Genomic DNA, 23,311 nt, shown 5'->3' on the forward strand with positions numbered 1-23,311 from the left:
TGCTTCTGAAGCAAGTACATCCTTCGATGCCTGGTCACCACGCTTGCCCTGGATACATCCATGCAGAAGAAGTCACCTTCACCCCCGCATTTGTGTGTGCATGGAGCAGTCACAGAGTAGATAGCATCACCCTGTCAGCACATCTATGAGGGCCACCTTTTTGTGATTTTCGTTTTGCTGATTATTAATTATACTTTTTAAAATTTACATCTGGATCAATGACAAATATGTTGAGAAGACTGATGAGGGTGTTGCCAGCAAACTGGAATACTATTGCTCAACTTCCATTGTATTTAAGATGCTTTCTTGATGAAAAGAATTGTTGTGCAAATACAGGTAACCAACAGGCTTTTATCCTTTCTGTTTTCATCCTCTTTTTGTTTAGCTGCTATTCCTGTGATTTACAGGAGAAAAACACTACCCTTCCTTAAAGCCTTAAAAAACCCTTCCTTCACCTCTGTTTTTTCCTACCTTTCCATGGAGTAGGCTGCCAAAACTGATTTTTGATTAGTTACTGCTATGTGCTGATCCTCTCTACATTGCCATGTCATCTTTTGCATCGTGATCAGACAAGCAAGGGGCAAAAGAGCAGGTGAATTCCAATCTGTCTCCAGAATTTTGATACAGACCATCTTGGAGAAACACTGAGGACAACCACAGTTTTTCTTCCTCTCTGAACACCCTATAAGAATCTCACACTTCAGTCAGGCATTGCTCAAGCTTCCTTGCTATAGCTCTGTCAGTGCACCACAACCCTGACCTACAGTATTCTTCAATCTCAGTCTCCCCCAAGAAGGACAACAGGAGTTGTACTAACCTGCGAGGAGAGCTCAAATTTGCACAAATTCTGTCATTGCATGAGAAAGCACACAAGTCAGTCACAAGGAGAGGGCTGGATTTAGCTTTAAGCTAGGCTAAAAGTCTGCTTTCCAGAAGACAAGGGCTGATGAAATGCATTATTCCACAAACTGGTCATTTAAAGATACAACAACAAGCATCTCATTCTGTTGCTATGATTTTAGTTGCACAGTGCATGTTATTCTGAATTAGAGGTCCTTTAATTTTTCATTACTTTTGCAGTCTGTGGAATTACAAGAATGTTTTCATTGAAAAAAGAAAAAATGTGGTGGCAAGTGCAAACATGGATAAGAGGAATAACAAATTTTAGATCTAGAATCAGTTTCTATATAAAATTAAAATGTGTTTTAAAAACAGATTCACAACAAATTGCTCTCAGGCAGAAACATATACAAAGAAATGATGCACAATCACATATTTAAAGTATCCAGGAGTCCATACAGAAGCAAATGATGGCTGCTTCAGGCAAAGAAATGTCACTAAATATAACAGTACTTTATTGCAATTGCCACTTAGCTAAGGTTTTCTCTTTCTTATCAAAATACCTACTACAGTGGATTATTATAGTATTATTGATTTCTTTTTGCAATTAGATACTTGAACTCAAAGACCAGGAGGTGTGATGGGCAATGCCTGCTCTTCACTGACTATGTTAGGGTGATGAAATCTAGAAGACAAAGTAGGGAATAACGAAAGGAATTGCTGAGTCTACAGCATGCAGATAATGCCATATAGATTCCCTTACTGAAATACACTACACAGCTAGTGATAATCCAACACAGACAAATACCTGACTCCCAACACTAGAATAATAGAAGTGATAATGTTGGGGAATGTTTACAGTGATTCACTGTAGGTGTTTATCACAATCAAATGGAGATTGTTATTCTCCAAACAAGCTGGTTCATAATTTTAGTGCTCTCAGTTCCTCAGTACCCATGGATATATACCATATGACAGCAAAACGTGGCTTGAAATGTTCATTTCCATCTCATCATCCTGTGAGGTGGCTAGATCTCTATCATACTGCAATGAGCTGCACAAACACTGCTTCCAGATTCAGCTGCTGCAAAATATTTTACATGAGTTTGAACAAAGAGGTTCCAGCTGGTCCAGGCTGAAGCAACATGTTTGCTTCCTTCTCCCTTTCATCTCTAAGCTCATTCATGCTGAGAGCGGATATAATTGCTCTCTATAAATACATTCAGGTTAGGCACTAAAGCGAGAGAAAAGATACTTAAGCAAATGGACAAAGATGACACAAGGACAAATAATCACTAATGAGCAATGAATAAATTGAACACAAATTAAAGTTTCTGATCACTGGAAAACTGAAGTTTGGAAACAGCCTCCCATTAAAAACTAGGAAGAAAAAAAGGACAGAATTTTCACATGGAGTTTAATAAATATACAGACTATAAGATATGGTTGCTTCCAACAGCAGAGGAATGTATTTGGTAATCTAGGAGATCACTCATGTTCCAACGGAAACAATGAACACAGAATCCAAGTCACTGCATGGAGTTTATCTATTGTATTTTTATTGCAGGCACTTTGATATGTGTACTTTCAACTAAACGTGCCTGCAAAATCTCTCAGGTTCTTACTGATCAAGTTTTAGATCCAGCACCTAATCCTTTTCCTTTCTAATTTGCCAATTATCTACCACTTAAAAACAATCAACCCGATGTCACCTTTCCTCAGTTTTGGTGACTATGAAGGACTTCCTTCACCTGCATTTTCCCCCAGTTGTCGAGCTCCATCAATTCTGCTCTGATTCTTTTTCCTGTGACTCCTTACACCTGAGCACCAAAGTACCTCTGCACAGATATTGCAGTCATCATTCTGTTCTGCAGAACCTCTGTTGGTCATCATTCTCTGCAGCAAGGAACTATGTCTTGCCTGGCATGGTTAAATATGAAGCACAATAAATCACCTGGAGACCTTCCAACTGACTTCCTTTCTGCTTGCTATGGGCAATATGGCCGCTCTCTCAGGGGCATGCTACCAAACTGAAGACTCAAAGTCACCTGTTCACCTGCAACTGGCCATGGAAACAAGAACCTGCCTTCAGGCAGAGCCAAATATGGCACATTTGTATTTCAGTCCTAGCCTAGCAACTTTGCATTCTCTGTTGAAAATGTTACACCACCAACTTGTGTTCTATAGAACCTGGCTTTCTGAATTTAAGGCCTCCCTGTCTTCTCTGGAGCTCACTGTAAGAGGAGGTCTAGGAGGCACCTCTGTCTCAAAGCTCTGCCTAAACCAGAACCATGTCATACCTCCACTGTACAAACCCCTTAATAATAACATTTTTCTTGCTTCCCATATGGCATAAGAAGGAAGAAGTGGAAAACCTGCTACATATGACTGCATATTGGTCTTTGTAATACTTTCCCCTGTATACCAAAAGCACTTTAGCGCTATAATATCTCGCTCAGAGGCATGAGACAACCAGGAGAGGTTTGCCAGTCTGCCAGCAGGCTTCAGAGACTCCTTCTGAGCTCTTTACCTTCCCCAAGATATCCCTTAGGTAAATGCTTGCAGGAAATTCATATACTTGTGAGATGGTGGAATTGCTGCTTCACAAGTCCTAACAAATGTAAACACTTCTGTTTCAGCACATCTGCCATTGCAATGCCTACAGCTTTTCCAGAACCAAAGGATTAACTTTATTGTGCATTTGCTCAGCAGATCTGGTAACACAATATTGTACTTCTAAGCAGACAGATTACTCACAAGTTTCTGGATGCTACATCTTTAGAAACTCACTCTACTTAAAGATAAGTGTTGAATCTGGTAATCCCAGAAACATCCAACTGATGTAAAAACCAGTTATACCAAGGGCCAGCTGGATGCTATTTTTCCTCAGGTTATTTGGATATTCCAAAAGTAATGGTTTTATTATTATTTTTTGCACCTTAATATTAAACAGATGCAGCTTGTTTCTCAAGACTGCTGTGAGCCATTTTTTCTTTAGATTTATAAAATAAAACAATAAAGGATATGTGGAGCTAGGGGTTTGTTTAGTATTTCTTTACTGTAAGAGTGAAATATATCAATATAGATAATTACACTTTTAAAAAACAATATAAATATTACATGACATTTTATACCTATAGAGAGAACCTCCCTCATTCAACAAGTTTACTTTTAGAAAACAGGAGCAATGCCACAGGCATTATTTTATTTTTCCTAAATGTTAGGCTCAAATCTAGAAAAAATATGTGGTTTCTGTGTGCAGCTATACATTACAGAAGGAAACATCATCAGAGGCAGAATGCAAACAGGTTCTGCACTTGTGTGGGCTGAGCCTATCAGACACACTTTACTAAGTACCAAGACACTTACAGAAGCATTTGTCTGGAAAGTGAGGTGCCACCTTAATTTCTGCCTTACTTTTCAGGACAGACATTGTCCTGTCCCAGTCTACAGACTAATTATGAGAAGTGCTGAGTGCTCCCAATTTCCGGCTGACCTGCTGCAGCTGAGAGCTCTGCACTGCTGCTCATTGGCCCTGCTGCCTAGTGCTAGCAAAGCCTTAGGAGACCAAAAATAAACAGGCGTTTGTGTCGGAGGAAGCAAAACATGATTGACAACCCTCAGAGAAATTTGCCTGCTAATCAGTTATGAATCTTCTGCCACAGCCCTGGTCTCCACATCCAATTGACCTCCTCTGTGGAGTGTTTTGCTCTTTCACCTAAGGAGAACCCAAACCTTCAAGTGACTTTTTTTCCCCTAAACTGCATACAGTATATGGCTGATTTCATTGCATTTTATAGACATGAGATGGTCTAATTGCAAAACCGTGGTCATAAACTGTTTCCCTGAAGAAGATGCACAATAAGCATGTCCACTCGGCTGAATGCGTTCCTTTGCTTACAACCAAGGGAGACTGGCCAAACTGATGAGCTATTTAAGTGTTTTGTGAATAGGCATCCTCAAAATATGAAATATTTAATTACAGGAGTATTGTTATGGTTGCTGACTATTAATTTCACTCTGCCTCCAGTTATTTTATTTTATTAGAATGTGAGGATTTCTTCTGAGATTATAAGGCATCTTGCATTATAAAACCTTAGGTTCAGATGATAATTTTTTTTAAACATTCATTTTGTATGGGCTGATAATTGCTATGCTGAGTTCCCATTTAAAAGTAAAACTATTATTATTGTTGTGAAAATTCAAACGTAAAGATTTCTGACAGCACTGAGTGAGTGGGAAAAGCACAGTTTCCAAACTATAAAAACACATTTTGACCTTAGTTCTCACAATACTGCAGCCAACACAGATCCATTCCATCTTAGCATGGAGATAATCTTAATGAAGGAATTAGCACCTGGTCTTACTGTGGAGGAAGCTGGTTTTATTTGCCTGAGTTCTGTGAGTTTGAAAATCCAACCTCTAAACCTTCTAGGTACACATTTTAAATGCACTTCAGTGTAATTTTCAATCTCCCCAAATCAGCATCAAATCTTTTTGTATTTTGTGGTGAATTTTTTCTGTTCTGTATAATGACTTATATGGCCAACATTTAAATGATTAACTATTGTAACAGTAAAACTAGTATGTGTAATAACGGCAAACTGAACAAATGTTCTGTTTGTTTGTAGTGCTTTAATTCTCTAATCTCACATACTTAAGATTTTGGATGGACAAGGGGCCAGATTAAATTATCAGTCCTTACCCTTTTAGGACATGCTGTTCTTGTAAGTTTAGCAGAGGAAAAGTGAACTTTAAAGGCTTCATGTTCTTTCATTTCTCTTGGGATTCTTAAGAGGAGACTATGAAATCCCAGGTACCTGTAGACCCCAGGTTGAAAAGTGTTCATTTACATGCTTAAAATCAAGCAGTGTTCGGAGGTTTGCTGAATCAGCAAGTGTGTGGGCATACATTAGTTATTTGATGAAATTCATAATTTTTTAATAACTTCTTTGATGAGTATGAATTTGTTACTTGGCTCTATTTCAGTTCAGTACTCTTTGCTTGGGTAACGTGCTTTGAGATTATTTTCATTTTACCACACTGGTAATGGGCACTAATCATGTTTTATCTTGTTGTAAGTAAATAGCTATGGTATTGTACAGAGCTGTTTGATCAGTATAGCACGATTTAAGAGGATGGTTTTGCCTTTATTTACCTCATAATCCTGCTTAACGTCTGTATGAATCATTATAGTAAGGCGCATGTTAATAATAGTGTCTGTATATCCACTGATATATGCAAAAGCTAAAACATTTGCTTCCTTTTATTTCACTAGATTTTAAGTGTTACTGCATTTTTCCATCAAAGCAAAACATGTGGAAAATATTTCATTTCTTCTATGTGTTTTCTTCCTCCATTTCGTTGCATCTTTCTTCATGAGTGATATCAACCACGGTTTGCTGCATGACAAAATTCGCTCCCGGGTGGATATAACTCCTCATGCCTTCTGACTTGGTGAAATTCTAACATTTTATTTTGCAACAGGCCAGTCAGAATTTGGTTTACCAGACTTTGCATGGGAACTGGCATTAAAAAGATTCTTTCCTTCCCCTTCTTCTTGCGTCATGAGCTAAAAACTGCATAGCTCTACCAAAGCAGTAACACCGCGTCTTCTCTTGATGCCAATTTTATAGCCACTTTGCTGGCTTTTTGCCTTGTCTGATTCCACAGATTGGTGCTTCTCAGCAGACACTGTTATAAAACCCTTCCATAACTGTACTACTCCACTGTCTCTGTATCATTTCAGTCACCTTTGCACTTTATTTTCATTTAGTTTGAATATGCAAATCTTGACATTGAAAACTTGAAAGAATTAGTTTGACATTCTTGGAAACTTGAATAAGAAGGTGCAAAAGGAAGATGGAAAATCTTGACTGAAAAAAAAGGCATATAATGTGCAGATGCCTTGAACATGATATGAACACACATATATTGTACATGAACTGCCTGCTATGCCTTTCTGCCAACAAAAGTCTTGTCTCAACTTTACTGCATGACTAAGACCTGTCCCACATGTTATTTCTAATCAAGAAACAAAAGAAAACAACTACTGTAACAGAAAATTGCAATTGTAAGTCCTGACGTGATCTGACTGGACAAAACACAACTCCTTTAGAAGGGTTGGGCTGCCCACCACAGTGATTTGGATCAGTCCTCTGGAAACCTAGCATTTCACTTCTAAAACGCATTCAGTTTTGTGTCTGGTGCTCCTTTCATCTTATTTTTGATACATATCTGCTTAAAACAGTGCCTGCATTTTAAAAAACATCAGGTCTACTTAAGTAAAATCATATTTCAGGCCAAAACCATGAGTGTAAACATTATATTAATTTTATCTATTGACTTATATGAGATAGGATTTTATCTCAGATAATTTAATGCACAGAAGCTCTTTTAAAACCTGGGGCCTTTAACCTGCCCACTAGAGTTTACTTTGCAAATCTTGCCTACTGCTGCCAGCAAAGAGATTGTTTTTTTTTCTGATATTTCGCACCAATTATATTATACCATATTGGGGAATAACTGATAAGAACATTAGCTGATTTAAAAACTGGCTCTTACAATGTACAAAGCTTTTCATCCATGAAAAGAGGTTTCAAGAAAGAAAAAAGACCATAATCAAAAATTTTGGCCAGTGGGATTCACTCAAACAAATACATTCATTCAAATTTACTTACCAAATTTGAAACGTGTCAGGAAAAGTCAGGAAAAGTTATTTACATATCCAAGCTCTTGTGTATTTCTTTCCATCTCTGTTAAAAAAAAAAAAAAAAAAGGAAGTTTAGAAAGAATACCAACTTCCAGCGTTCCCATGAAATAGGATTTAGTTCAAAGTTCAACATTCGAATTCAGAGTTTCAGTAATTAATCCTTGTATATAAAAAGTGTTTATAATGTAATATTTTAAGATGAACTTCACTGTTGTGCAAAGCACTTATAATAAGCACTTGTTTTGAGATAAATCTAAATCATTAATAATGGTGTAACAACATATTAAAACATACTAAATTAATAGATCGAAACATACTAAATTAATAGATCAAGGTCATAAATTATGCATAAGACACTTCTTCACCACAAATATTACTATAAAAATTGTATCAGACACTAAGGATAGTTTGAGAACAGGTAATTACATTTTACATACATTAAGCCAACTTAAAAGATCAATTTATATCTATGATGATGTATTTGTCATGGTAGGTGATAACTACACCCTGCAATGCAGTGAGGTCATTCATTATCTGCTTTTCTGGAGAAATTTCCAAGACACTGCTCAGATTTCTCAAGATTTAAAGTACACCTTTGTCAGTTCAGTTACTAATTACAATTCAGCTCAACAGAACAGAGTTTTTCTATTTCATTGATTACTGGGTGAGTGTTTACTGGCACAACCCCATTCCACACAGTCTGTGTTAATTCAGAATTGTTCGTTGCATTATTTTTTTCTATGTAGATGACACTGTTTTTCTACAAACTAAATGGAAACTCCTTTATCTGCATTGATATAGCATGCAATTTATAACAGAATAGCTTTCTTGTTTTGCCTCATACTGCCCCGGGACTTGGGAGATGACACTTGTGATCTTTCTCATTTACTGATTATAAAGCCTGATAAGAAAAGAGAAAAACATTTTAATGAGGCAAAACAACAATCCCTCTCCTCAAACTACTGGATAATGTAACTCACATTGCTAATGCAGACATATATTTCTCCTTTAGGATCAGAACTCAAAGTAAACAGGATCTAGACTTGAATAGAGGGAATTGCAAAGTGATTATGTGATTTGAAAAGAGTTCCTCAGTAATACTTACAGGGTATCTTTGCTGTGCAACAAAGACTTATTGAGGAAAAAAAAAAGTGGCATAGGTAACAGACGGGCATGCAGATGAGAAAGATAATCATTAAGTTAGTAAAATGTAGTGAAAATAGGGAAAGAGTGTGGAAGGAAGAGATTGGTATGAACAACATAAAAACAAAGAAACAAAGACTCGGGGCATGAGAGAGAGCCAGAGTTTTGCCGAGGACGATGTTTTTTATGAGGCGGATCAGCAAAGAACTAGAAGAAAGGGGATCCAAGATGCCACTAGAATAAAGGAACTTTGCTAATGATGGCAGGGGACACAGTCGAGGAAGAGAAGTAAGTGGTGCATTGCTGGAGATAGGCAGAACTAAGGGACAGCTCTCTGAGGACAGACGATACAAAAAATGTCTGCATTTCCAGGAGAAAGAGTCAGAAAAGAAGGCTAATTAAAATGGTGGGCAAGAAAACAGAGACATGAAAAAAGAGTAAATACTTCAAGTGTATCAGTCAGTGATCAAATGGAAGAAGTCAAGAAGCCACAACGATGGTCACTAAGAAGGAAAGATATGAAGAAGGAATCAGAAAAGATGGACATCACCGGATATTGTTTTCTTTGAAAAGGATGGCAAAATCCTCTTTGGAGATCAAAGGAAATAGAGAGAAAGTGAAAAGATTTATTGACTGAGTGTCATCCTTAGCTAACACACTCATCTAACCAGAAAGTGAGATTCTTGGTCTTATATAATACCTCAGATAAGTACACACGGAATGTCAGCTCAGAGAAGAGCCCGTAGACTGTAAGAATATGTAACAATATGTTTTTTAGAACTTATATTGGACAGCAAAAGAAACTTTCTTAGGATGACAAAGAAGGCTGCTTTGCATGTACTTTGGGAAATAATGATTACATCAAGTGTTATTTGAGAAGAACTTTTACACTGGAGTAAAGTTAAAATAGAAAAATATTAACTGTTTGAATGGGCAACTTTGTGTCTTTCTGTGCTAACTTTACAGATATTTGAGATCAAATAATGAGTTTCACTTTTCTAACATTTTTCCTGAATTTTAACTGTAGCCACACTGAGTTTTGCTGTTAATTCACTTTCACCCAATTTATCATAACATTGTAAATGCATGACTTAGGAAAAAAAAGAAGAATCTATACCTGAAAGAGCCTTCAAAATGTCTTTGTCAGATTTAGATTATTCCTTAACTGAGAAATCATTATTATGATAACCTATATTGCAATATGAATGTGCTTTCTCCATGAACTGTTTCTGCACTGGAAATACAATATAAAGATCATAGGGAGGGGGCTGCTGCACTGGATTTACATTCAAGTGTGTTTTCTGCAAGAAGAATACGCGTGGCAGCATTATCTGTGCTGCACTTACACCCGACCCCCAGGAAGGCAGAGGAGTCATTATGCTAAGTGTCATAGACATGAAACACAGACATACAGCTTCTGCCTCATGGGCTCAGCCATACCAGGTAGAGATACAAAGAAGAGATACAGAACAAAGAAGAGATACAGAAAAGTGAGATTAACTTTTCAAGGTCCTGCAGTGAGTCAGTTTCTCCAGGAACATGTCATGGATGTGGCAGCTTTGGCACAGTTTGCTAATAGGGGAATTTTGATGTTGGTATCTAAGCTGAAGAAATTCAAGGGGGATCTCCCAGTGTGTGACACATAAGCATTCTTTTCACGCATTGCTTTTCTGTAGCTGAATCTTTCACCTGTTTCCCTTTCGCTTGCTCAAGTTTCTCCTTTCACCTTCCTTCTTTCCTCTTTATCTTGTGTCCTTTGCCACTTACTCCTGGGGAAGGGAAGCAAGCAAGCATGATATCTTTTCTACATAAAAACTCATTCCCAATGAAACAGTGCACAGGGAAGCACCTAACTCCTGTTGACTAGAAAGTGTAACTGCATATGTAGGCATGGCTCACTATACATCTAAATTTGTCGCTTTCGCAGACAAATTTCTTTACTCCCTCAAAACCAGAGAGGTTATTTGTGTGACGCAGATTCTCTATTATGGGAATGTAATTTAGAAAATCAAACACGCAGTAATTTGTTTATCTAGCCTCCTAAAAATCTGTGTCAGCTTTTGTATACATTCATGACACTTGTCTTTCATTGCCAACCATAAGTAAAGTTAGCGATTGTCATTAGTGAAAGAATTAAACACTGACTGACAGTAAAAGCCAGCAGAATATTCACTTGTCAGTAAAAATGGCAAGATAATTTAGAACTTTTCATTTATTTGGCATAAGTTCCTGGACTATATGAGTACTTTTAATATCAAAGGCCTTTATTTATCATAGTTGAAATGATGGGTTCTATAAAAATTGATGCATATGACCATAGACAAAAGTAGTAAGAATCCCAAACTGCCTTGAAAAATAGACTCCAAATTACACAAGTTTAATCAAAATGAAAAATCTATCTATCTGGAAAGACAAAACAAAACTAAACAATGTAGCTGCATAAGTTGTTTGAAAAATGTCGTCGTTTAGATTGAGTCAGTATTTTGAGGAGCGTATTTCTTCCCACTCACTGAAGTTCATTTTCAAAATCAAATAATTTAGGAACTTCTGTTCTATTGATAGGGCAAATCCTTTGAGAAAGTGTTCTCTAATTTTAAAGCACAGGTTGCAAAGGCTTAAACATTGGTGATTGCTTCCAGGCATCAGCAGCGTTCTCCCCTGTGACCACCACATGAATTAAGAAGGCAAAGTTCATTTTCAATACCACCGCTTCACTCATTATCACAGCCCTCCTGGTAAGCAAGGTGCTTGGCAGGGGAGCTGTAAAACAGCTGCCCTCTGGGTGTCTTGTTTTGGCGTCCTTTCCCATCTGTTTTACCTGTCTCCTTTTCTGAATAATTTATTTCACCATCTGCATAAGTAGAGCACCTGGCCTAGGGCTAGCTCTCTCACCTAAATTATTCAGAGCCAAAAACTCTTCGGTTTAGACTCAGATAATGTAATGGCTCAACAGGACAAAACCCTTAACTGAGGAGTGACTGTGAATGTTTCTAGGCTCTGTACTCTGTTAGCAGTTTAAAAGGTCGGCTGTGTAAACTGTATACAAAAGCACCACAGAAATCCTTCATCCTCAAATATCTCCCCCAATAGCCTCTTTCAGCAGGTGAAACTTTCCAAAGCAGGGCTGTTATATCTTACTGCCTCTCTTCCCCATCTTGGTCCCACGGGAAGCCACAGGTTGACTCCGTATGTGTGCACTGCAGCTGGCTTGTCCCTGGTTTTTATGCCAGAAAAGTTCCCATTAAAGCCACTGAAAATTGGCTGCAGGGCTGGACTTTGTGCATGTCTCTTCTTTTCACAAGTAGGTTTTTGTCAGAAACACCAAAAGCTACCCCTGTGCAGAGCTCCAATCCATACTTCGTACTCCTCTATCTTCACTTCTGCAGTTAAAATAATTCCTCCATGCCACTGCTCACAAATGCTTGGAGAACTGCCATATCCCAATGGAGAAAAGCTGTGAGAGGTCTCTGCTTTGAATGCCACAAAACAAGCAATGTGCTCTCAGACTGGAGAACTGGCAGTGGTTTTGAGGTGCAATTCTGACCACTCACTGTGGCAAAGCTGAAGTTTCACCGTTTTTCAGACACTTATTTCATTTGCTTTCGTGCTGTATCACCACTGGATTTTAATCAAGATCACAAAGCCTGTGATCTGCAGGTTTCTCATTTCTTTTGAAAATCTTCTGAAGCTGATGAGAAGACAGCCAATACGGGGAGTTGATCTCCTGCCTTTCAGGTATTGGCTTCAGCAACTATTTTGTCACTGAAAAAGTTATGGCATCAAGGACATAATGTGAGATTCCAGATCAAAGGACATCTTGAGGCTTCCCCAGCTTCATGTTCTTTAAATGAGTGATAAAATATCCTTGGTGAAGAAAAGAATGAACAGAATCATAATGGAGCAACAGCTTTAAGGCAGGTATTTCTAAATGACCTTGTGATAAAAAATGAAAGTTTGTTAAGTGCAATCTCTGTCTGGGTTACTCTGGATTGATCCCAGTGTCACAAAGACAGGGATGGGAAAGAAGAAAGAATTATTAAAGACAAATTGTTTTTGAAAATTAGTCACTTCTTCTAAAGTCAAAGAAGTTGAAATGTTTTGCACATTCATTTACATGAATCATTATAGATACTGTTTTGTTGGAAAAAAAAAAATGCAGTAATCTTTATTAGATCATATCCAGAAAAAGACATAATTAATTTCAGTCAGATTTTTGTCTTCTTAAGCACCAAAGAATTTTGCAGGAACTATCACTGAGTGTTTACTGTAGAGATTTCCATGATGTCCATCACTGTAGCTCTTGCAGGCACAATATGAACTGTTTCATTTTCCACTGAGAAATTTATCCAGTATCAGGTATTTGCTTTTTGCTCCAGCTTTGGGAAATCAGGGTCATAGATTTCAAATGAAGTGCTTTGTACTCTCTGAGGGCAGTGAGAAAACACAATAGTACAGACAAAATCTAATCAAAGTATTTTGGCTTTCTGCCTCCTTTTTTATTTTACAATGGGAAAAAAAATTCAAGGTGCGACTTCAATCCCTTCAGGAGTTCCCTTCCTCTGTACACTGCCTTTTGCCAGAAACGCGAGACTGACAGAATGATAAAATGTGATGCCAGGTCCTCTTGCCCATTCAAAGACCCTCCCTCAGGTATCAGGTGCCTTGCCTGAGCTTTGAGGTCAACCGGACACCTCCCCTGAGGCTTACCTGGGCTGAAGGATACATCTACCCAAAATCCGCTCAGGTAGAGCAGCTGTTATCTGAGCTAGGATCAAAGTGCCCCTCTGCTCTCCAGAAAAACATCTTCCAAACTGGTCTTCTTTCTCCATGATTCAAATGAATGTTGAATGAGTCTCTGGGGACAACAGTTGTTGTGCTGAGAAGCTAGCTGTCAGAAATACTTTATCATGAAAGTTCAGTTCCTTTCAAGGCCTTTTATTATTAATAGTCATCGCTGCAGGGGAGCATTAAACACAGACCCTATTTACTGTACAAATTGACATATTATGAACTACAAAAGCTATCCTGGTGCTTTGGTACATTACCTTGCCTTTCAGCATGCTAACTCTGGGGAATCCTTTAACTTTTGTATTGCTAGAATACAGAATGTACATTTTGGTTCAGCATAGCCTGACTAGAGGGAGTTGGTAGAAGATTGTGATATCTGTAGTAAATGAAAGCTGAAGCATTCTGCTCTGTAGTGACACTGAGATCATTTGTATATTTAAAAAAAAAATGAAACAAAATACAAAACTAAAAATCACGAATGTATTTATCCCTCCTGTTTCCTGAAGGCATTACACTTCGTGCAAAAGATGGGCAGATTTTCTGAAGGGAGGCAACCAGCCTGATTTCTTCAGCAGTAGAATCTGAGACAAGGAATTAGCAAGTAGCTGCTATGTGGCACGGCAAGATGAATCCCTGATGTGGAAGAAACCTAGTCCTGATCCAGCCCATCAGACACAGCAAAGTCTTGGGAAGCAAGTCCTGCAGGGGAAGGTACTTTTTGAAAGCGCCTTTCCCTTCAGCTTCTAGTGGCAAGCAGATAGTATTTCACGGCTGTCAGCATGGAGATTACTTTGGTGCTTTAGATAGATGAGATGTCACAAGGCCAAGTTTCAATGTAATATTGAATTTTAGAAATCTGATGGAAAACTCTCAGAAACAAATTGTACAAAGACAAGAAGAAACAAAACTCAGCAAGACAGTAACAACCCGAAGGCAGGGCAAGTGGTAAACAGCAAATGCCAGGTTAAAAACAGACAATCCATTGCCCTTGGTAGCAGACAGACTCTTTGCTTTGTACTCTACTCTGCACATCAGTATCAATCTGAATACATAAATGTAATGCTTTCCATGCTTCTTGACCAAATCTGGAACTCATGCACTACTTGCAGCCGGATGCACTTCAGAAGTGGTGGGTGTATCCCAAGGTCATGTCTGGACATGTCACAAAGCTGTGATTCAACCAGTGGCACCTGAGCAGGCTGCAACTTTGCATCACAGAATCATTAAAGGTCAGAAAAGACACCACTAAGATCTTCAAGTCCAACCATTAACCCATCTCCATCATGCCCACTAAACCATGATACACCTACATGGTTCTTGAACACCTGCAGGGACAGTAACTCCAGGCAGTCTTACCACTGCTTTACCACTCTTTCTGAAACAAAATTTTTCTTAATATTCAAACCTGAACCTCCCCTGGCACAATTTGAGACCATTACTTCTCGTTCTATTGCTGTTACCTAGGAGAAGAGGCTAAGCCCCAACTTAACAGAATCTCCTTTCAAAGGAGTTGTAGAGAGCAATAAGGTCCCCTTTGAGCCTCCTCTTTTCCAGCCTGAACAATCCAATGTCCCTCAGCTGCTCCCCATAAGACTTGTGCTCCAGACCCTTCATCACACTTCAGGGTATCAGTGTCTTTTTTGTAGTGAAGGGCCCAAAAGTGAACACAGCATACAAGCAAGGTGTGGCCTCACCAGCACTGAGTACAACACAGCCAGTTGTGGTGCTGCGGAGCACACAGTGGTGACAGGGCAGCAAGTGGTAAAGTACTTCCTCATCCAGGCATGCAATCAGCGGATCATAAGGAGATTTAGAACAGTTCTACATACCGCTTTGAACACCAGGACAGCAGAGCCTAAGTGCAGCGCTGTATGGCAGGTGCTGAGAGGCCTCTGTGATTTACATCTGAAGATTCACATCCCAGTTAGAATTAGACTCACCAAGATAGGAAAAGACCTCTAAGATCATCCAGTCTAACCATTTGCCTATCACCAGTATTTCCCACTAAACCACGTCCCTCAGTACAACGTTTAAAAGTTTCCTGAACACCCCCAGGACGGTGACTCCACCACCTCCCTGGGCAGCCCGTGCCAGTGCCTGACCCCTCTCTTCATCATTCTGTGATCTAAGGATTCACATCCCAGTTCCCCAAAGGGAGCGTGTGTCTCTAAACTCACCCTCACAGCTGCCACAAACTGGCAGAGTCAGAAAGGAATGGGGGAAGCAGGGGGCTGTGCCCACCCGGCTGTTCCTGCTCCCCCAGGTCAGTTCCCTTAGGCAGGCTGGGCGCACGGCCCTGCAGCCACTCTGAGGGCGCTGCTCCCGGAGGCCGCCATTCTGGTCCCTCTCATGAATGTTGTATTCAGTGCAAAAAGTCAGACAGCAAGGGGGTGGAATCAGCTGCTTTTTAAAGTATAGAACATGTACTCAGAAAGGGTGTTCAGATGCCAGTCAGTCCAACCCACAGTATGCTAAAGATTGGTGCTTGGTACATTTAAAGGATAGGAAAAATTACATCACTCAAGTACAGAATATAGCCGTGAGTTCTTTCAATTAAAGAGATTCTGCCACCCAAAAATGTTAAGAGTTCTTCTGACTAAAATTCTTAATAGGTACTGAATTGTTGCAAACTTGAGCCTTTTCTTAGATAGAGAGTAAATCTTCACCACTAAGAACAAACAACAAAACCAACCAACCAACCAACCAAGCAAAAAACCCCACCAACAAAACAAACACTGTAATTTTGTAACCAGACTTGGACAAACTTCTGAGAAGGACCACACACCAGATTAGATTATTTAGATTTGTTGTGAGAAAAGCTGACATGTGTTCCTTTCCCATTCACTATCCAATCTTTGTTGTAAAAGTGGACTCATGTTGTGCCAGTGCAGATTAATATTATAACATGAAAGGGATAGGTTTGTATCATTTTCCACACTCATTACATTCACTGATGTGGGAATAGCATTATATTCTACCTGAGCCACTTTGTCTTACGGCCAGGATTAACAGCAAAAAAAATACTTCACAGACTTAGGTGGAGGTGTCACCTGCTCCTTGAAATCAAATAGCATGGGTTCCATAGTATCTAAAACTTTCATTCAGGTGGTGAAATAACCTTCAGGTTACTCTAGAAGATCTTGGCTTTTTTTTTTTTCCACTGACACCTCTTTTGCTCTTTCCTTAACAGGACATGGCCTATGGGCTCTTGCTCTGCTAAAAATTCCCCTGAGATCGTGTTATCCTTCTTCCATTCAAGCCCATATTCAACTCCATATTTCTATGACTGTCATTGTCATTGGATGTATCTTTTGTTATAAAGTTTCACTATACTTTTAATGAACATGCACAGAATTTCATTCCTGTTACATCTCCTGATCGAGCAGTTCACCTTATCAACATGAAATAATGCTCCATCCTACATCACTAAATTCCTATTTTCCCATATTTTTCAGGTGGGTGATACTATTTGTAAAATCAATTAAAGGGTTTTTATTATTTTCACATGGTACTTTGCTTAATCTGATTCTCTGCAAGTGGTAATACATTGCAGTTTAATCAGTAAAAATAAGGCAATTGTTTCATGTATTTTAGGCATAATGAACTCAGAGAAATGCCTAACTATTTACATTTATACCAGCCCTTGGAAGGCATTTCAAAATAATATTACAGCAAAACAGTTGATACAATAGTTAGATAACATCAAAGAGTGGGTTGGGAACACAAACCATGATCCTTGTGAAAACTGATTACTGAAGAACTGGCCAGGAGAGTTCTAAGTGCATTTCTTCCTTTTTGCTGAAATATAATGTTTGTTCTCATTCTTTGGGTAGAACCTGGCGAGTCTGTATTTGCATTGTTGATCTTTCCCAACATAAATCTCTCTATTGTAGTCATATCAACAATGTTTTATTTACTTTAGTAATAAAATTTCTTGCAGTGCATGCTCTTTTGGACTGTGCATGCAGTATTTATCATGTTATTGAGGTTACAGTTACAGAACATTTCAGTATAATATAGCAAAGGACAATGAAACATTGCACAGGTGTAAGATCTCTCTGATCTTCTTTTACCATCAATTAAAAATAGCCTACAGGTGTAAGATCTCTCTGATCTTCTTTTGCCATCAACTGAAAAAAAGCTCTGAAGACTATTGGAATATATCCTATTAGGTATGATGATACATCCAGAACCAGAACACATATACTAGGTCTTATAGCCCCTTTGATGTAATGAGCTAATAGATCTAATCAATCATTTTGATGGAAATATGCCTGGATATAGAGCCTACCTTTTTTCTTCGCTGGATACTGTTATTTCTCTGACAAACCAGCAGCAAAGATTGGGAAACTCATCTTCATACACAGCCATTTTTGACACAAAATCACATTAGACAATTTTCAAGAGAAATGCTTCAATCTAAGTTCTTTATTTTCAGGAAAAATAATTTTTTCTGGAAGATTTACTCTGAAGTTATATAACAATTAATTTGGAAAAAAAGTGTGTGTAGAAGTCACCTCTTTCCCAGGCCCACTTAGGCTGGAACTGACATCACGAAGAGCTAAATGTGAAGTGATAAATCCACTATAGGCTGTTTAAAAAAAAGCCAACAACTTCTAAATACACTAAACCAAAAGCTAGTTGTGTTCCTAATAACACAGTAACAGACATTTATCTGAAATAATCCATAGTTGTTTACTTTTTAATCTTGACAAAAGCAGTGTTTCTATGAACATGTCATTAAATAAACAGAATGTACGAATGGTCAAAAAAAATTAAATAATCATTCAATTCTGCTTTTAGAAAATAAAATATGAAACAAACAGATAGGACAATTTAGAAAAGATTAAAAGCAATTGTTCTGTTCCCTTGGCAACACAATCTAGGCATAGCCAATCAGCAAAGTTGATATATTGTTTTGACATACGTTCACATATTTCTAACATAAATAGCAACAGAAACTTAATAACAATAGGTTTTAAAACCAGGAACTGATGTCATTTTAAATGTGTCAATCAAAGAGAACCTATGAAAGTGTTACTTCTATCAAATTGACATTAAGTATATGCTGGAATGGCTTTATAAGAGATAGCAGACTCTCTGACAGGTCATACAGGAGATGCAAAATCTGTAATTACATTCTAGCTTCTAGGATTGTGTCCTGCGGTAGGCCTAAAAAGAAACTTTGAGTAGGAAATAAAACTTGAGTGCTATGATATACCACTCATGTATCAAAACAGGGAAAAAAAATAATGCAGCATAGCTGAACACAGAAATAAATTATCAGACTGAAAGAATCAGCCTTACCCCCAAAATAGATGTGCTTAAATTTCTTACTTCTTATTTTATGATCAATTGGTGCCAGTGAAGTTCTGCAGTGTGAGTTTTCAAGGATACTAAAAATTAACAATAGAAGAAATGTACAGAGGAGGATTGCTAATGGGATACAGAGCCTTTCACCTCTCTTAGTCATTGGTATGAATCTGGCCTGTGTCAGCAGTAACAGAAAACCATTACTTTCTGACAGCTGTCAGAAGTCTGTATGGAAGGAGTGCATCAGCTATCCTAATCCAGACCCTAGAGGACAGTTGCCCAAATGGGACCATCAATACCAGAATTCTTCCTGAGATCCTCGAAAGAAAACTGTCACCTCCTCCCTTTTCTGGAAGCCCTTGCCCCCGTCAATTCCTAGAAGTGTTCAGCCACGAAACAAAGAGCATATTGCCACGGACTGTTCTTTGAATCAACAACGTGGTTAGAGAATCTCAGTTCTAATAAGCAACATTTTCAAATCTCATTACCAACTAAAATACATATGAACACATTTGAACATTTCTTCATAGGATTAATGCTTTTTAGAAAAGCTAGGATTGCACTAGTCTCAGGTCTCCCTACCTTCAAAATCCCAGCTATAACAGCAACAGAAAAAAATACATATGTCAGCACTGACAAATGATATACACATTCATAAAGCTCGCAGATACAGAGACAAGCACCTTATTTTGTCATTGGGTGGGATTAAATCACCCATTTTGGTACATCATCTTTTTTTCTTTTTCCAGATTTATATGACTCTCATCACAGAAAATGCTCAGAATGAGGAATTTCCAACTGGAACACATTGAAAATAAAAAGGAAATAACCCACTATAAACAGCACTGAGGAAAAATAAGCAAATATGCATTGGTACAGTATGCAGCTTTGCCAGAATGTGAATGTTGTCCTTTTTTTTTCCTAGGAGCTATCTTTTCTTAAGAAATATTGACTTTTACTTAGAATATTAATCTCGATTTTGATTGATTTTTTTTCTTTTTTTTTTAGGATGTAAGAAAAGTGATGGAAAGGACTATGGAAAAGGGCAAGGAAAAACAGAACAATCTAAAGTTTCCATCCATTATGACAGGGCTTGGTGAGGACATTCTGGTGATTAACTGTTTCAGCACTGTCAAACCTGCTTATTAATGGAGACGAGACCAAAAGTTTCCTTGTGTATCAAATCCACGAGATTTAGCTGCCAGCCTTCCAACAGAATCTTCCTAACCAAAAAACTGGCAGAGACACTGACAACTAAAGTCAAGAGCTGACAGCAAGAAAACTACACAAATGTAGTCCTTCAAACAAGCGTTTATCCATAAGTTACCACTTTCCAGTGGTAAGAATTGTCTCTGCAACATATTTCATGGAGCATAAGATGAGGCAATGCCAAACTGTGGCACTAAAGGGAATGCATTGCATCAAAATATCATTTCCAAGGAGTCTATCTATTAGAAGTTGATTGGCAGGTCAGCTTGGGACTGAGCCTTATATGCTGTGGAACACGTATTTCCCCAGTGCCAACATGCACCTTTTGAGGTAGACGTTATCTAAAAAATATCTGGTCTCCTTGTGATCATCAGTTAATTCCTCTCCCTAGGCTTGCTGTTTCAAAGTTGTCAACTAGTAACAATCATCTCTACCCTTCTGATTAAATATTTTATAGCTTCTTTTGCACACAGTTTCCACCACACATTTGTTTTAAACATGGATCAGAGCATATGGAGTCAAGCAGGTTTCCGTAGAGAACTGAGACCTGGGACTGACTGAGGTAACCTGTGTAATTTTGTAGCTAGAAACAAAAGAGTAAATTCCCTTAGCTAAAATAAGGGCAGAGTACTGTCTCTTCCAGCCCGATCATTCTTTTTTTCATATAAGCCAATAATCTCACATTGTTACTAGCGCCTTTTGTAGTGTAACATTAGAAAAAAGATACAAAGATTTGATTTAAGTTGCCATGGCAGAGAATCTACTGCATCTCCAGGTAGTACAGGTTAATTATATCTGTTTAAAGTATGCACCTTTTTTCTATTCTGAATTTCTTTGTTTCTCATTTTCAGGCCATGTATCATTGTATCTTTTCTTGCAAAATTAAAACATTAACTAATACAAAAAAAATCTTCATGGGGTAGATGCCTACAGTCACCAGTAATTTATAGCAGGAACAGCGACTGCGAGGTGAAGCGCTTATCTGTCAGGGTATATGAGGGAGCAGGAATTCAATAGTTTGACCAGAGCATTAGTATTTTTCATAACCTATAAAAAGATGGATTTTTGCTCTGAAGTCTGATACATGCTTGTTTTATCAAGCAACTCAAGATCCAAATGAGCGCTGACATATTTCTATAAACTTAATTAGAATTTGTATCTTCTACAGTCTCCCCTACATTTAAATTTCCATCCCACACTGTAACACCTGCTTCCTGCTTTTTTTTTTTTTCCTTTTGCCCATTATTTTCATATTAAGAAGCAACAACCAGCCTAACATATCTGTCTGCAATTTGACTGATGTGTCTTTTTCTTCTAGAAAACAGCTCTTGCAATTGCTGTGAAAGCAAAGCCTCCAGAAGGGATGACTCAATGCGGGAGGTGAGAGCAAACAGCGCTGCTGAGCAGCCTCTGTAAAAGATGAGTATAATGGGTCTAATAACAACTCTAAGTGCCAGCACAGTCAAATTGGCTGATTAACTGTATACGTGAGTTATAGGCACTGGGGTGCCAAGTCCAGCCTTGTCTCCTTTTCTGCAACAGAGGATACTGAACTATTGGGCTGAATATTCTGCAGGTATTAGCACATGCCACTGGTAAAAAATCCCATCCCTTAAGCTCTTCCATTCCCCAGCATCAATAGCTTAAACTTTCCTAGCCTGTGCACATACATTCATGGGAATCCAGTGCTATGCTGCTTACTAGCTATTTCCATTACAAAATCCCTCAAGAGGCTCTAGCAAGGAATGAAGGCTCCTTGGGCTGATTAAACTACCTGGAAGCTCCCGGACATGAAAGATGTAGTTCTAGTCCTATTAGGTTCAAGGCAAATTTTGAACTCGAACATCAAGGAGGTCAGGTCTTTGTTGCTATTTAAATATAACTGCATGGAAAATGAAGTCTTCCTGAAAATGTGAGTGTAAAGATGCCCAGAATGGAGATGGCTTTAATACCGTACTTAAGAAGAGATTAAGTGCACACTGGCTGCTATTTGTTAGCAGTGGTTTTTGTAATCAAATCAGAGCCAGAACAAAATACAACATCTCCTTCTTTTATGAGAAGGTTGATAAAGGAAATAGAATAAAGAAGTTTGAAGAAAAAACAACCTGGACAACAATAAACTTAGGTCCTTAAACAACTGAAATGCCTAAGAAATTTGCAGAAGGTTGTATCTTGTACACATTCCTAAGCCAAACGCAAAGAAAAGGAGTAAGTAGATATGCAGCCATGTTGGGGTTCTCCTCTGTCTTATGACAAAAAAAAAACAAAACACCTCCAAAAAAAACTTTACAAACTTCAACTTCTGGATCTTTCATTGAATTATTCTAAAACTACAAAGACAACACAATGCTTCAGTCATTTCTCAGTAGCAATGTTGCTCAGTAGCTACAAAATGCATTTTCTTTCTACGTCAGACTCTTAAATACTTTGCAACACTGACTAAGTCTTGCAGCCCTCTCTGAAGAGCTCTGTTACCCTATTGCACTATTAGACCCACTACTCAGCAGACAAGGACAGAGAGAAAATAAACATATAAAGGAGAGAGGTGAGGAAGCTAAGATTCAGGCAACCTGCCACAGATTCCCACTTTTCTCTCAAACAAATCAATGAATCTCTTTGGCTCAAAAATGCCAGAGTGGTTACTTCATTAATTTCACTATGAAGAAACCAGACAAACATGAAGATACATGCCTAAATTTCTCAGTTAATGGGAGGAATAAACTATCATGTATAAATATATAAATTCCCGAGATACAGCAGTGACAGTAGACCTAGAAATATCCAGAGTTGTTATCTTTACTAACATACCTAGTAGTTAGATCCACTCTCTTAACCATCAAATCTTATAATCTATGGTATTACAGAAAAAAATCAGTTAATTTTCTAAGCAGAAACATATCGTAATATTATGAACATAAGATTCTTACTGATGTAATTTATTTGTCTTTTGCATGAATCAAAATGTATCAGGGTATAATAGTTATAATTATCTCATTAAAAAAAAAAAGAAAAAAAAGAAAAAAAAGAAAAACCTGAAAGAACAATAGAACTCTTAAAGTGTTCCCTACCACTAATTGTAATCTTAAACCAAGGAACAAGACTTTTTACATTTAGAGGTCTGATATATTTTTGACTACATATGCTTCACACTTTTCCCTTCTCAGACTAATTTGCTACATCCTGAACATAAAGTTGAGCACTGCGGAACATTAAACATAGCTCCATAGAAATGTAGGTCAATTTTTAACTGTATTTCCTTGTAATGGAATGGACTTGTATTTCACATGCAAAGGCAACAGGAAAAAA

At 38.0% G+C, this 23,311-nt stretch overlaps 1 long non-coding RNA gene across 6 annotated transcripts in view; it reads right to left on the reverse strand.

The window, feature by feature from the left end:
- Positions 1 to 23,311, reverse strand: part of LOC116217057 — a 306,245-nt gene that overhangs the window by 62,662 nt on the left and 220,272 nt on the right. For all 6 annotated transcript variants that reach the window (XR_004160974.1, XR_004160970.1, XR_004160972.1 and 3 more), the window contains one exon: positions 7,521 to 7,595. This is a non-coding gene — a long non-coding RNA (uncharacterized LOC116217057). The remainder of the gene's footprint in view (positions 1 to 7,520; positions 7,596 to 23,311) is intronic.

Source organism: Meleagris gallopavo, chromosome 11 (assembly GCF_000146605.3).
Source record: "Meleagris gallopavo isolate NT-WF06-2002-E0010 breed Aviagen turkey brand Nicholas breeding stock chromosome 11, Turkey_5.1, whole genome shotgun sequence".
Taxonomy (NCBI): Eukaryota; Metazoa; Chordata; class Aves; order Galliformes; family Phasianidae; genus Meleagris; species Meleagris gallopavo.